The sequence below is a fragment of the Cricetulus griseus genome, chromosome 5 (assembly GCF_003668045.3).
Source record: "Cricetulus griseus strain 17A/GY chromosome 5, alternate assembly CriGri-PICRH-1.0, whole genome shotgun sequence".
NCBI classification, from domain to species: domain Eukaryota; kingdom Metazoa; phylum Chordata; class Mammalia; order Rodentia; family Cricetidae; genus Cricetulus; species Cricetulus griseus.
Window position 1 is genome coordinate 75,333,703 of NC_048598.1, and position 15,402 is coordinate 75,349,104.

Here is a 15,402-nt window from a genome sequence, read left to right on the forward strand (position 1 = left end):
AGCCTTTTACATATTCAACTTTCAGGAATGCTTACCATGGTCTTATAAAAATGTGAAAATTAATATAATGGCCAATAGTAGGTTTACCAATAAATATTTTGTTTATTAATTGAATATTTATTTAAATAAGCCAATAAAAATAAATGCATTGAATAAAAGTTAGTATATTTATTTAATGGAAATAGTCTACATAAGTGAACTGAAACTACGTGTCAGTAATTCATTCTTATTGAGTTCAACTCTGTTTCATATTTAGAACAGAGTTCTCACAAATGTTCCATGGTTTGGGGATTTTTTTTCTTGAGAGAAAGATCTCAAACAATTGGAATAAAACAAAGGACAAAAACAGCTAGTTTTGTGATATGGCTCAACAGTTAAAGGGCTTGCTACATTTCCAGATCTCATTGTGGTTCCCGGTACACATGTTCAACCATGTACACCTGTAATTCCACCTCCCGGGGCTTTTACTGACTTCCACTGGCACTTACAAACCTGCAACACACACACACACACACACACACACACACACACACACACACACACACACACACACACACACATTCTGCTAAGTACAAACTTTTAAAGTGCTTTTTACAGTTAAAACCAATAGTTATGGGTACTAAAAGTGCCACAATTATATTTCAAAGAATTTCAGATATGTTTTATCTGTTGGTGCAATGAAAAGTGAAATAATTTATGTCTGATGATGGATATGTAAATTTATTTACTATAGTAAGCAAGTTACTATCTTTATGCATCCCATAATTACTTTTGCTATAGTAACAGATTTACTATTGCTGCATCACATAACAAGTATATTTTGCATAATAAAGTTTATTTTTAAAAGGAACTCCAAGAAAGAGAATTAAAATATCCATCGGGCTGGCTTGGCCAGTGTCTCACAAGAAGTGGGATGAAACAAGGGAAGCAGTCCAGACATTAGCTCAGTGTCAATGGAAGCTTCTGTGTCCTGGAGGAACTTGAAGTTCTGAGGTGACTGCATGGTGAGATGACAACAAAACTTCCTTTTTTCACATGAACATTTCTTAAGCTCCTCAGTAAGTCACAGCAGAGCACTATTGTGTGACAAAACATTATCTAGTGAGATACAACACACATGTGTACTCACCCCAGACAGGAATCCCATTACAAATCAAAATACCGATATCACCAAAGTCCAAATTGGTGAACCCTGAGTTTCAGTGAGGTTATTTTACATATGGATGAAGAATGACTCAAAGACAGCTGTGCCACCAAGGCATGACCCAGCATTGGAAACAGCTCATGAAGGTGAGAACCTAGGGTACACAGCACAACCTACAGGCAGCTAAGTGGGTTGGAGAGTGTCCTTTCTAGGTGTTTCAGTTGGTATAACTCTCCTCTGGGCTTCTTCCAGGAAACTGGTCTAATCTTAGGGTACTTTTTGGAGTATGGCTGATCTCAAAGTGTTATTTGCAGCTTGGCTTGTCATCTGATTACTGTGGCATAGAGCGGTCTAATGAATTTGGTCAGTGTTAGGGACTTCCTGAAGCTATTTTGAGTTCTTTAACTTCTTGCTTAAGGAGCTTCCATGCAGGATGGGATGATTCAATGTGAGAAGAAAATTTAGAAAACCAGCAGGTGCTGGGTGTTGGTGGCACACACCTTTAATCCCAGCACTCGTGTGGAAGAGGCAGGCAGATCTCTGCCAGTTCCAGGACAACCTCCAAAGCAATACAGAGAAACCCTGACTTGGAAAAACAGAAAGAAAGAAAGAAAGAAAGAAAGAAAGAAAGAAAGAAAGAAAGAAAGAAAGAAAGAAAAAGAAAGAAAGAAAACCAGCACATACAGAACTTCATATTAAAACAGAAGTTATGTATATGACAAAAACAGATATTAATGTGTGGCGAAAAGTATGCAGCAGCTCATAATTAACACGCAGTATGAAGTAATAGAGAAACAGAGGAAACAATGTTAATAATTCAATATGAATAAGTAGCACTTTATTGCTTGAAACAGAATGAAATGGACATGTCACTAGCAATCATTATGGGTTGTTGTTTCCCACATTTTTTAGGTATGATATGTTTCACACATAGAATTGTAAGATGAAACAAAACAGGAACTGCATTTAAAATTACTTTTTTTAAATTCATTTAGTTCTTTGACCCTCTCATGCATCATTAATCACCCTGTCTTCTGCTGCCTCCTTGTCGCTCTGAAATTTCTCTTTCCAACAAGGCATTGTTAGCCAAGACCATGGCAATGTCCAAATCAGGTTGTTACAAAGAGCCATATGTGGGTCTCTGGTCCTACAGTAGCTGGGATCTGTGTTTATAACCATGGCTCCTGTTGCTGCTGAGTCCCATGCTTACTGCAGCAGGCTCGGCTTCCTGCTAGGGGCCGAGAACAGGTTCATGAGCCATACTGCCACTGGTGCAGTACAGATCTGGGTTGACTTGTGCTGTCATCTGGGGCCATGTCAACATCCAGGTCTAGGCTGATGTGGAGGACCATATCTGTACCTATGGTCCTACTGCCCCTGATCTCTATATTGATGCCCATGTCTCCACAGTGCCATCAAAGGCGATATGAAGCCTGGAGTCTGGACCACATGCTGTGGCCTTGTTGGTGTTCAGGGTCCATGCTTGCTGTCAGATACATCCAGATCTGAGTGCCTGGAGCTACCCCTCTGAACAAGGATGTGGACCAGGCCAAGCTGTTACCTGAGGCCATGTCTGGATCAGGGGCCTACCTGCAGCTGTGGTTTGCCTTAAAATCTGTGGCACAGATTATCAATTGGGTCCTTACAGACGCCTGGGATCTGGGCCGGAGCATGTGGCTTGTGTGGAGGGGGGGTATGCCACAGCAGGGGCCATACAGATATGGATGGCCTGTGTTACCAACCTGGACCAGGGTGTCATCCTGTCCAAGTCTACTGCCGAGGGCCATGCCTGGGTCCGTGACGCTGTAGCAACCATGATATGGATTGACGTAGTACATCGCATGACTTGCTCTGGATGCCACTGAGAGTCATGAAGAAACCTGGGGTCAAACCAACAATCTGAGTCTGGCTTGGTGAGCGAGGACCAGGATATACATCCATATCTGAGTGGCCTGTGCTGCTACTCAATAATAGGGTGATGTCTGAGCCAGAGCTATAGCTGAGGGCCAAGTCAGGTTTCGTGGCCCAGTTGCAGTCAGGCTCTGTGCTGATGTACCATACTTCTTTTGCTGTCTAAGGCCACAAAGACACCAAGGGCCATTTTAGTGTCTCAAGGACATTCTGCCACTGGGGACAGCGGGGACAACCAGGTGGAGCTTCTACTAAGGAACTAAGGACCATTTTGGGGTCCATGGTCCTACTATGTCTGGGGTTTGACCTGAATGCCAGGTCCTGCACTGCCACTAATGGTCACATAGAGGCCCATGGTTGCATCTGGAACCATTCCCATTTGAATGGATATCCCTTCTACCCAGAGCCAAGAAGTTCTCTGGGCCTAAGCTATAGCCAAGGGCCATGTATGGCACCATGTTCCAGCTGCAGCTGGGGTCTGTGTGGGTGTATGTGGCCAATGGAATCATTTGGGATAAAATCAGAGGGCTAGCCTGAGCCAGCCCCACCTTCACTTCCCTGGGAAATATGGGCTTGCCTATTGCTGTTCACTATAGAAAGAGAACTGGCCCCTGCACTCGGCAGAGAGGGTTCCCACCCCTTACCACAGCCAAGGATGAACCTACCTTGAGGGCATGCACGTAGGGTAGCTGACTCCAACACTGCACCTGAGGGTGGTGACCCAATGGCTAAATCTGACCTGACTGGCTAACACCCAGGCCCACAATTGGACCTTGGGTTGACCCACCCTAGCATCTACCCTATCTAGGTATTGCTGGAGCAGGTAAAGGAAATGGTTTTGCAGAATAATACCCACAAGATCTCCAAGACATAGGGCACCCCAGAAGAGCTCCATTGAGGATCCATTGACTACAGTGTAGCAAAAACTAGAGGCCTTGAACCAGACCAATGACTATATTCAATTCACAGTTGCCAGTCAAGCTGATGGGACAAAGGTGTATATTATATGACACACTAAAGAACCCAATGCCATCAGGATAGACGAAGAGGTGATGGAGAGGCAGGAGAGAAAGATAAGCAGATTTTGATGTTTCTTGTGTGGTTTTATGTTCTGTTTTTTTTTCCGTTTTTGTTCTTACTTTTGTTTGGTTACCTTCTTACTTTGTTTTGTATTCTTTCATTGTGGGGAATGAAAAAGGGAGTGGGGACATGTGAGTACCAGGAGGAAAACAGAATTTGGGTGCATGATGAGAAAACGCCAAAGATTCAATAAATATGTTTAAAAAAGAATTAGCACCAATAAATCTAAAATATTTCCACAAAACAGAAACAAAAGGAACATTGTCTAATTCATTTTATGAGGTCACAGTTATCTAACAGAAAGACCCAAAGAGCAAATTACAGATGAAATTCTCTCATGATCATAGATGTAAAAAAAAAAAATTCCATAAAATACTTGCCAACTGAATCCAAGAAAACATGAAAAAGATTCTGTACCATTTGATAGAAGGCTTTAGTCCAGGGATTTAGGGATGGCTCAACATAAATAAATCAGTAAATGTCATCCACCACACAAAAAGTCTGAAAGATAAAATTCACATACATGATCATTTCATTAGTTTCAGAAGAGGCCTTTAATAAAATACAACACCCTGCCATGATAAAAAAAAAGAGTCCTGGAGAGACTAGGGATTCAAGGACATTTTTCAAAATAAAAGCAATTTATACTAAGCCCACAGCAAACATGGAGAGAAACTGGATTTGGGATGTCTTTCTGTATGCTGTGAATATGTTTTATTACAATTGATTAACAAAGAAGCTGATTTGGCCAATTAACCAGGCAAAATCCAAGCAGAGCTACAGGGAGAAGGGCTGATTTAGGGAGACACCAGCAGCTACTGGGGAAGAAAGGTGTGAGGTGACAAGCCACGAACCTCATGGTAAAATATAGACTAATCGAAATGGCTTAATTTAGTTGTAAGATTTACTTAATAATAAGCCTGAGATAATAGGCCAAACAGTTTGAAATTAATACCATGCCTAGGAGTTGTTATTTGGGAACTAGTGGGCAGGAGAGAGACATCTGGTTACAGAAACTCAAAACATTTCCACTAATACCACAAAAAGAGGGACATCCAATTTCTCCATTCCTATTTAGTACAGGACTTGAAGACTTAGCCAGACTAATAAGACAACTTAAGGAGATAAATTGCATACAAATAAGAAAGAAAAATTCAAAGTATCTTTGTTTGCAGACGATATAATTTTATACATAAACACCCTAAAAACCCCACCAGGAAACTTGCACAACTGATAAATATTTCTGGAAAAGTATTTATCAGAATACACCATTAATATAGAAAGGAGTTTTCATAGTGTATTGGTCATCATGCTTGCCTCACAAAATTAATAGAGAAAAATCATCAGCCTTCCTAGATATAATTGGAAAACAGAAAACAGATACAAATGATAAAAGAAAGCAAAGAAAGTATCCTTTTACAATGATATAAACAAACAAACAAAAATATAAAAAAAACATACTTTGGAATAATGCTAACAAAGCAAATGAAAAACTTGCGTAATTAAATCTTTAAGATATTGAAGACAGAATTTGTAAAAGACATGAGAAAATGGATTAATATAGTGGAAATGCCATCTTACAGAAAGCAATGTACAGAATCAATGCACACTCCATCAAAATTCCAACACAATTCTTCACAGAAATTTAAAGGACAATTTTCAACTTCATGTGGACATACACACAAACAAAACAAACAAAAAAGGTTGTTAAAATTTTTTCTATAGCCAGATCATGGTGGCTCATTCCTTTAATCTCAACACCAGGGAGGTAAAGGCATGTAGTTACTGGTAAACTGGTCTTCAAAGAAATTCCAGGACAGCCAGAGCTATAAGACAGAAAAACCTGTCTTGAAAACTTAAAAAAATAAATAAGAAAAACAGTAATGTATTTGCATATAAACAGATATGTTCATCTATGGAATAAAATTGGAGACCCAGACAGAAGTCCACACACTTAAGAAACATGATTTATTCTTTTGTTTTGTTGTTTGGTAAGCCAAAAACACATAGTGAAAGAAAGATATCATCTTCAGTTAATGATGCTGGTCAAATTAGATAGTTGCTAGTAGAATCCAGATATATCCATACTTATCATCTTGTACCAAACTCAACTCCAAATGGATCAAATACCTCAAAGTAAGACTAAACATCTGAAACTGATAAAACAGAATGTTGGTAATAGTCTTGAACGAATTAGTGCAAAAAAGACTTTGTGTGGAGGACAGGACTAGTGCAGACACTAAGAAAAGCAATTCCTTAATTGGACCTTGTATAACTGGCAAAAGACACCCATCATTGGGGTAAAGTGGCAGGATACAAATTGGGGAAAGATCTTTACCAATTACATATTTGATAGGGAGTTAATAGGGTGTTAGAAAAATAACAATAAGAAATAGAGCATTGAACTAACCAGGGACTTCTCAAAAGGTGAAACCCAAATGGCTGAGAAACAAAGAAATGATTGACATCCTTAGTTACTGGAAAAACACAAATCAAAACTACTTTGAGATTTCATCTTATTCCAGTCAGAATGGCTAAAATTAATAAGGCAAATGACAGCTCCACACTTATTCATTGCTGGAATAGAAAAGGAAATAGGTATGGAATGACAGGGTGAGTCTGTAGTGGAAAGACTAAATGGGGTGTGGGATGGGTGGAAAAGAAGAGTAACAAAAGGAATATGGCAAGAAGAAATAACACTAAGGTCCATTTGAGGAGTCATATGAAAAACTACTACTGTAGAAGCTTCCTACAATATGTACATATATGAAAAATATCTAAATGGAATCCTCAATAAACAAGAGTGACAATGCCCTAACTAGACATCTTTCACCACCAAGTAAAAATGAATGTGTTCTATCCAATTGAGATGTTGACCATCATCCACATGGAAACCCCCCAAATTATCAGGTTATTGCAAAGGCTATCAGTTGCCTCCACAAACTGATGTAAGTCTATATTGCTGAAGACAACTTTTAAATATCTCACTGAACACATAGAAGTCAAGCTGGTGCTGAACTACAGACACCAACCCACTGACTAGTGTACATGGTACTGGAAGATATACTAAACAAAATGGAAAGCTAAATACCAGCCCCAGTACAAACCCTGAAATCTGTAAAGATGACCTGCCTAATTGATACACTGGTATAAACATTGTGGAAATAATGAACCACTCTCTGATAGGATTTAAGGTCCATTTCTTGAGATGGAACCCACATGTGATACTACTTGGGTGGCCAAGAACCTGAGATTTGATAGGCTATTGGCCTATGGGAAAACCACATACTATTATTCTTCTAAAGGAATACAGTAACAGCATGTTTCCTAATGATATTCTGCTATCCCCATAGATTATTGCTTTACTTAGCCATCCTCAGAAAGTTTCCTATTGCAGTATATGGCAACTAATACAGACACTGACTATTGGACAAAGTATTGAAAGAGTTTTTAACACTCAGTCCTAAATGAAATGTCTTCATAAGACCCCTCCCCTCATGACTCAGGGAGCTACATGGAAAGAATAGATAGGATTTTAACAGCCAGAGGGATTGGATGACACTAAGAAAACAGTGTTTTCCATACACAACAGGCAGGATGCAGAAAGACCTACATAGATTCAAACCAGATCCGGCCTCAGGTCTCACAGTGTTGAATAGACATGATCTCCCATCCCTAACCAGGAAATTATTTCCAACTGACATCTGCTCTCAAGGTAAAAAAAGTTTGATTGGAGGTGTGGTTTGTTTGTTTTTTGTTTTGTTTTCCCAATGGAGTCTCACTGGGTTTATTAAAAAGTCTTAAGGGTAGAGTCCTTGAACAGTGATAGATGGCCAACACAATAAAAATAATGAACTCGGCCAGGCGTTGGTGGCACACGCCTTTAATCCCAGAACTCGGTAGGCAGAGGCAAGTGGATCTCTGTGAGTTCGAGGCCAGCCTGGTCTCCAGCTTGAGTGCCAGGATAGGCCCCAAAGCTCCAGCTTGAGTGCCAGGATAGGCCCCAAAGCTCCAGCTTGAGTGCCAGGATAGGCCCCAAAGCTACACAGAGAAACCCTGTCTGGAAAAGCCAAAAAAAAAAAAAGAAAGAAAGAAACAAAGAAAGAAACAAAAAGGAAACAATGAACTCAGTGGTAACACTGTGCACATTTGGGGTGAAATTGCTTTATTTGGGATTTTTTTGTCTAGTAGTCTTTTACTTGTATATTGTGGTTTAAGATTTTGTGTTTTATGGGTTCTATATGGTTGTATGTATGTATTTCATGTATTTGGTCATTTATTCTGATTTATTTTTTTGTTTGTCTGCTTATTGGTTTTCTGAGGAGATAGTTGATTTGGTGGGGTATGATCTGGAAGGAGTTGGAGGAGTGAAAACAGTGATAAGAATATATTGTATGAAATATTTTATGATCAAAAAATAAAACAAATATGTCCCAGGATAAACCCTGTTTATTTAGAGTTACTGAGTAGTACTTGAATATCTCAGTAGTTGTCACAAACAATTATAAAGAATGGCTGTAATGCTAAAACAATGTTTTCAAGAAATGTACATTCTCTTTAAACATACTTAAAATATAAGTATACCAAATCAATCCTCCTTTCAGCTCCCCCAAGTTTTACCCATATCCTGCTTCCCTTAAAACTCATGACCTCTTCTTTATTTGTGATTGTTAATATATATGTGAATAAACATATAAATGCAAAAATAATAAATAAATATATAAGATTTGCAGGTTTTTCTTCCATCCCCTTTGTTTTTAATTATTTTTCTGCAATAGTTACATCAGGTCTGGAAATAACATATTTGATTATCCAAATAATTCCTAAGTTCTGATCAATAGCTCACACGATAGTCTCATGCTTCATTTTCTCTCAGTTTATACTTTAGGCAAAAGATCAAAGTTTCAGATGCTTTGTGACAAGGAGGAAATAAAGTCACACAAAGGTCTCGTGAGGCCAGTGAGAGAGACCAGAGACAGTTGCTAAAGAAGAGCTTCATTTAAGCACAGCCATTTGAAAACAAACACAACAGGAGACAATCCATATTATCTTTTATTTGCTGAATCTTTTTGGGTTTAGTGCTGCCAATTCCACCCCTGCAGTTCAGCCCTGGCAGCTAAATCTCTGTTATTTTCCAGTAGCTTCTCACAAGCTGATAAGAAAGCAAACTTGAAGGAATTAAAAAAAAATAAAAAAGAAAGGGAATGAACTAAAACCTCCAACTACCCCTTTCTCTGTACTTATCATGTTTCTTACAGCTTTATCTAGAATAAAGCAAAATTTGACAATGGGAATTTTAGTCTGACCTAGAAATGTCTCCACCAATGACTGTTATAAACCTTCATCTTCATGGTTTTATGCATCCTTATAAAGTCTTCAGCAGTACTACATACATTTCCAAAGCATAATAAATGTTAGTCAGTTCATTCTTATGCCCTCAGTGAAATCCTTTGATCTTTGGAGTTGCAGAACTATGTAGCTGTACCACACATGAATCACCATGCAACTAGTACCACCTTTGGTACAATCATTTATTTAAGTAAGCCAACTGTCATATTTTTGTGGAAAATTGTATACTCAAGATGTATTTAAAAAACATACCGTTGCTATGCCTTGGCTGACAACGGTTTATTGTCCAGATGGGAACAGTTATTCTCACTCATTTTCCATGTTATTTTTATAAAGATAAATCCCAATGAACTGCCTCATTTTAAGTAGCTTGTTGTGATTCATGTGAGTGACATTTGGGACAGCTTTTTGCAGCAGCAGCCCCAGAGTAGTCTTCTTGGTCCCAGTTCATTTTTTTCAGTTGTTTTAGGATAAAGAGTTGTATTTTCACAATGGTCATAAGTTTGCTGAGTAAAGTGAAGACATGACTCGATGGTATTCCTTTTAACCTTAGTTTGTTGAAAATACTTTTGAGTGAGACTTTCCAAAAAGAGTGATGCAGGGTTTTCTTTGTGGCCCTTATGCATTTCTTTTTTCTCCATTAGGATCCTTCCCAGTAAACATTTTCTAAGATATTTTCCTCTTAGGATCTGCATTTCAGTTTCTCCTTGAACTAATAATTTGTCTTGTGACTTGTGAGCTGTTACTTCTTTAACTGTACCCTGTTTCATAAGTTATGAATTCTAAAATGGGGACATTAGGTTTCTAAGGGTCCATAGCTATCCTGCTGAGCTATCCTAAGACCAAAAGGGAAAATTGGAATATTGACTGGCTTGAGTCACAGACAGCTATTTCCTTCTACATCTTCTGGATAGCATTGATATTTTCAAACACACTGAAGGTATTCACAAACCCCTGCTGAGCTCCTGTCACCAGGAGGTGGATATGCTGCAGCAAAACCCTCCTAGCTTGGTACTGTTAACACCTACGTACACCAGGAGCCCCCAGTTCTCTTTTGTGGATCCAATAGAAGCAAAGGTATTTAATGATATTCTTATACATAATTCCAAAACTAAAATCAAGATCTAAAACTTTGTGTTACCAGGGAACACATTTGAGGGTATGCATTTCCAAGGAACCTAAAAATGCTTGGGCTATTTGACATCAATGGTATGATACAAGTACCCAACAAATAACAATGGAAAAGTCTAATAGCACAATTTCTGACAAGGGTATTTATCTTTAATGCTTACTTTACAGTTTACAATGAAGTGCGGATCACTGTGCCACATGAAGTGATGTTTGTTGTAAGAGCATTCTTCTTTTAGAGTCCTTCTTATTTCCTGTGCCTTAAGTGATGAGGATTGTAGGCTGGGAATCCTTTGCTCTATGTCTAAAATTCATATATGAGTGAGTACATACCGTGTTTGTCTTTTTGTGACTGGGTTACCTCACTCAGGATGTTTTTTTCTAGTTCCATCCATTTGCCTGAGAATTTCAAGATTCCATTGCTTTTTTCTGCTGAGTCGTACTCCATTTCGTAAAAGTACCACATTTTCTCCATCCATTCTGCAGTTGAGGGGAATCTACTTTGCTTCCAGGTTCTGGCTATTAAAAACAAGACTGCTATGAACATAGTTGAATATATGTCCTTGTTGTATGAATATACATTTTTTGTGTATATGCCCAAGAAAGGAATTGCTGGATGTTGAGCTAGACTGATTCCAATTTTCCTGAGAAACTGCCATAATGATTTCCAAAGTGGTCTTACAAGTTTGCACCCCCAACAGCAATGGAGGAGTGTTCCTTTTTCTCCACATCCTCTCCAGTATAGACTGTCATTGGTGTTTTTAATTTTAGCCATTCTGACAGGTGTAAGATGGTATCTCAGAGTTGTTTTGAGTTGCATTTCCCTAATGGCTAAGGATTTTAGCACTTTCTTAATTGTCTTTGAGCCATTTTAGATTCCCCTGTGGAGAATTCTCTATTTAGTTCTGCACCCTGATTTTTAATTTCATTGTTTGGTGTTTTGGTGGCTAGCTTCTTGAGTTCATTGTGCATTTGAGATATTAGCCCGCTGTCAGAAGTGGGGTTGGTAAAGATCTTTTCCCATTCTCTGGGCTGTCATTAGTCCTTCTGATAGTGTCCTTTGCCTTACAAAAGCTTCTCAGTTTCAAGAGTTCCCATTTATTAATTGTAGATCTCAACGTCTGTGCTACTAGTGTTATGTTCAGGAAGTGGTCTCCTTTACTAATTTGTTCAAGGGTATCTCCCACTTTCTCTTCTAGGAGGTTCAGTGTTGCTGGATTTATGTTGAGGTATTTGATCCATTTGGACTTAAGTTTTGTGCATGGAGTTAGATATGGATCTATCTGCAATTGTCTGGGTGTCCGAATCCAGTAGTGCCAGCACCATTTGTTATAGAGGCTTTTTCCCCATTGTATACATTTAGCTTCTTTGTCAAAAATCAGGTGTTCATATGTGTGTGGGTTAATATCAAGGTTTTCAATTGCATTCCCTTGGTCTATCTGTCTACTTTTGTGCCAATAGCAAACAGTTTTCAGGACTATGGCTCTATAATACAGCTTGAAGTCAGGGATGGAGATGCCTCCAGAAGTTTCTTTATTGTACAGGGTTGTTGAGACTTTCCTGGTTTTTTTTTGTTTGTTTGTTTGTTTGTTTGTTTTTCATATAAAGTGGAGTATTGTTCTTTCAAGTTCTGTTCTGTGAAGAACTGTGTTGGGATTTGGATCGGGATTGCATTGAATGTGTAGATTGCTTTTGGCAAGATTGCCATATTATTTACTAATCATATCTTACCTATGCAAGAGAATGGGAGATTTTTCCATTTTCTAGTATCTTCTTCAATTTTTTTTTTGTTAAAGACTCAAAATTCTTACTATGCAGGTCTTTCACTTTTTCGGTTAGTGTTACCCCAAGATATTTTATACTGTTTGTGGATATTGTGACCGATGATGTTTATCTGATTTCTGGCTCATTGCATTTATTTTCTGTATATAGTAGGGCTACTGATTTTTTGAGTTAATTTTGTATCCTGCTACTTTGCTGAAGGTGTTTATCAGCTGTAGGAATTCCCTGGTAGAGTTTTGCATGTCACATATGTAAACTATCATATCATCTGCAAATAGTGAAAGTTTGACTTCTTCCTTTCCAATTTGTATCCCCTGATATCCTTTTGTTGTCTTACTGCTCTAGCTAGAACTTCAAGTACAATATTGAAGAGATATGGAGGGAGTAGGCAGCCTTGTCTTGTTTCTGACTTTAGAGGAATGTCTTTGAGTTTCTTTCCATTTAGTTTGATGTTTGCTGTTGGTTTGCTGTATATTGCTTTTATCAGATTTATTGTTCCTGTTATTCCTCTTCTCTCCAAGATCTTTATCATGATAGGGTGATGGATTCTGTCAAAGGCTATTTCAGCGTCTAGTGAGATGATCATGTGGTTTTTCTTTTTCGGTTTGTTTATATGGCATATTACATTGAAGAATTTTCATATGAAACCATCATTGCATACCTGGGACTTGATCATAGTGGATAATTTTTCTGATGTGTTCTTGGATTCGATTCGTCAATATTTTGTTGAGTATCTTTGCATTGATGTTCATGAGGGATATTGGTATATAGTTCTCTTTTTTAGTTCTGTCTTTGTGTGACTTGTGTATCAAGGTATTATAGCCTCATAAAAAGAGTTTAGCAATATCCTTCCGCTTCTATTGTGTGGACTACTTTGAGGAGTGCTAATATTAGCTCTTGTTTGAATTTCTGGTAGAATTCTGCAGTAAAGCAATCTGTCCCTGGGCTTTTTTTTGGTTGGGAGATTTTTGATGACTGCACTTAGTGCTATGAACTTTCTTCTTAGCACTGCTTTCAGGGTGTCCCATAAGTTTGGGTGTGTTGTGTCTTCATTCTCATTAAATTCTTGGGAGACTTTAATTTCTTTTTTATTTCTTCCTTGACCCAGGAATGGTACAATTATGCATTATTCAATTTCCATGTGTTTGTAGGTTTTCTGCAATTTGTGTTATTGTTGAATTCTAACTTTAAGCATGATGGTCTGATAAGAAACAGGGTATTATTCCATTTTTTTAATCTGTGGAGGTTTACTATGTTGCCAAGGTCAATTTTAGGGAAGGTACCATGTGGTGCTGAGAAGAAGGTATATTCTTTGTGATTGGATGAAATGTTTCATAGATGTCAGTTAAACCAATTGTGTCATAACTTCTGTTAGATCCTTTGTTTCTTTGTTAAATTTCTGTCTGGTGGTCCTGTCTAGTGGTGAGAGTGGGGTGTTGAAGCCTCCTACTAGAAGTGTGTAAGGATTTTTGTGTGGTTTGAGCTTTAGTAATATTTCTTATACAAATGTGGGTGCCTTCATATTTGGGGAATAGATGTTCAGGATTGAGACTTCATCTTAATGGACTTTTGCTGTGATGAGTATGAAATGCCCTTCTTCATCTCTTTTGATTGATTTTAGATTGAAGTCTAATTTATTAGATATTAGGATTGGTACACCAGCTTCTTTCTCAGACCCTTTTGATTGGAAAATCTTTTCCCAACCCCTTACTCTGAGGTGATGTCTGTCTTTGAAGTTGAGGTGTGCTTCTTCTATACAGGAGAAGGATGGATTCTCTCTTTGTATCCATTCTGTTAGCCATTATCTTTTTATAGGCATGTTAGAACATTGACATTGAGGGTTATTAATGTCCATTGATTTTTGGTTCTTGTTTGATTTGGATTTATTTTGGTGGTATCATTGTATATAGAATTTGCCTTTTCTTTTCATTTTTGGTAAAGTGCGATTAACTATTGCCTATGTTTTTGTGAGTGTTGTTATTTTTGTAGGGTTTTATTTTCCTTCTAGAACTTTATGTAGGGATTTGTAGTTATGTATTGTTCAAATCTGGTTTTGTCATGGAATAATTTGTTTTCTCCATCTATAGTGATTGAAAGATTTCTTGGGTACAGTAGTTTGGTTTGTCATTCATGTTCTCTTAGTGTTTGTAGGACATCTATCCAGGACCTTCTGGCTTTTAAAGTTTCCATTGAGAAGTTGGGTGTAATTCTGATAGGTCTGCCTTTATATGTTACTTGGACATTTCCTTTGCTGCTCTTAATATTTTCTCTTTAATCTAGAAGTTTGGTGTTTTCATTATTATGCAGTGAAGGGACTTCTTTTTGTGGTCTAGTCTATTGGGTGTTCTGTAAGTTTCTTGTATTTTCATAGGCATATCCTTCTGTAAGTTGGAGAAGTTTTCTTCTATGATTTTGTTGAATATGTATTTTCTACCTTTGAACTGTATTTTTTAACCCTTCTTCTGTACCTATTATTCTTAGATTTGGCCTTTCCATGGTGTCCCATATTTTCTGGATATTTTGTGTTAGGGATTTGTTGGACTTGAGATGTTCTTTGTTGGATGACTGTATATCCACTAGCGAGTCTTCAACAACAGAGATTATCTCTTCCATCTCTTGTATTCTATTGGTTATGCTTACAACCTTAGTTCCTGATTGTTTATCTAGCCTTTCTATTTTAAGCATCCCCTCAATCTGTGTTTTCTTTATTTTTTCTATTTAACATTTCATGCCTTGAACTATTTTGATTGTTTCCTTCACTTGTTTGGTTGTTTTTTTCTTGCCTTTCTTTAGATTTTTTAAAGGAATTATTCATTTCTTGATTTTTGTCTCCTAGTTCTTTAAGAGATTTTCTCATTTTCTCTTTAAGGGACTCTTTCATCTCATATAAAGTAGTTTTTAAGGTCCAGATATTCTTCGTCTTCCTCTTCTTCTTCCTCTTCTTCTTCTTCTTCTTCTTCTTCTTCTTCTTCTTCTTCTTCTTCTTCTTCTTCTTCTTCTTCTTCTTC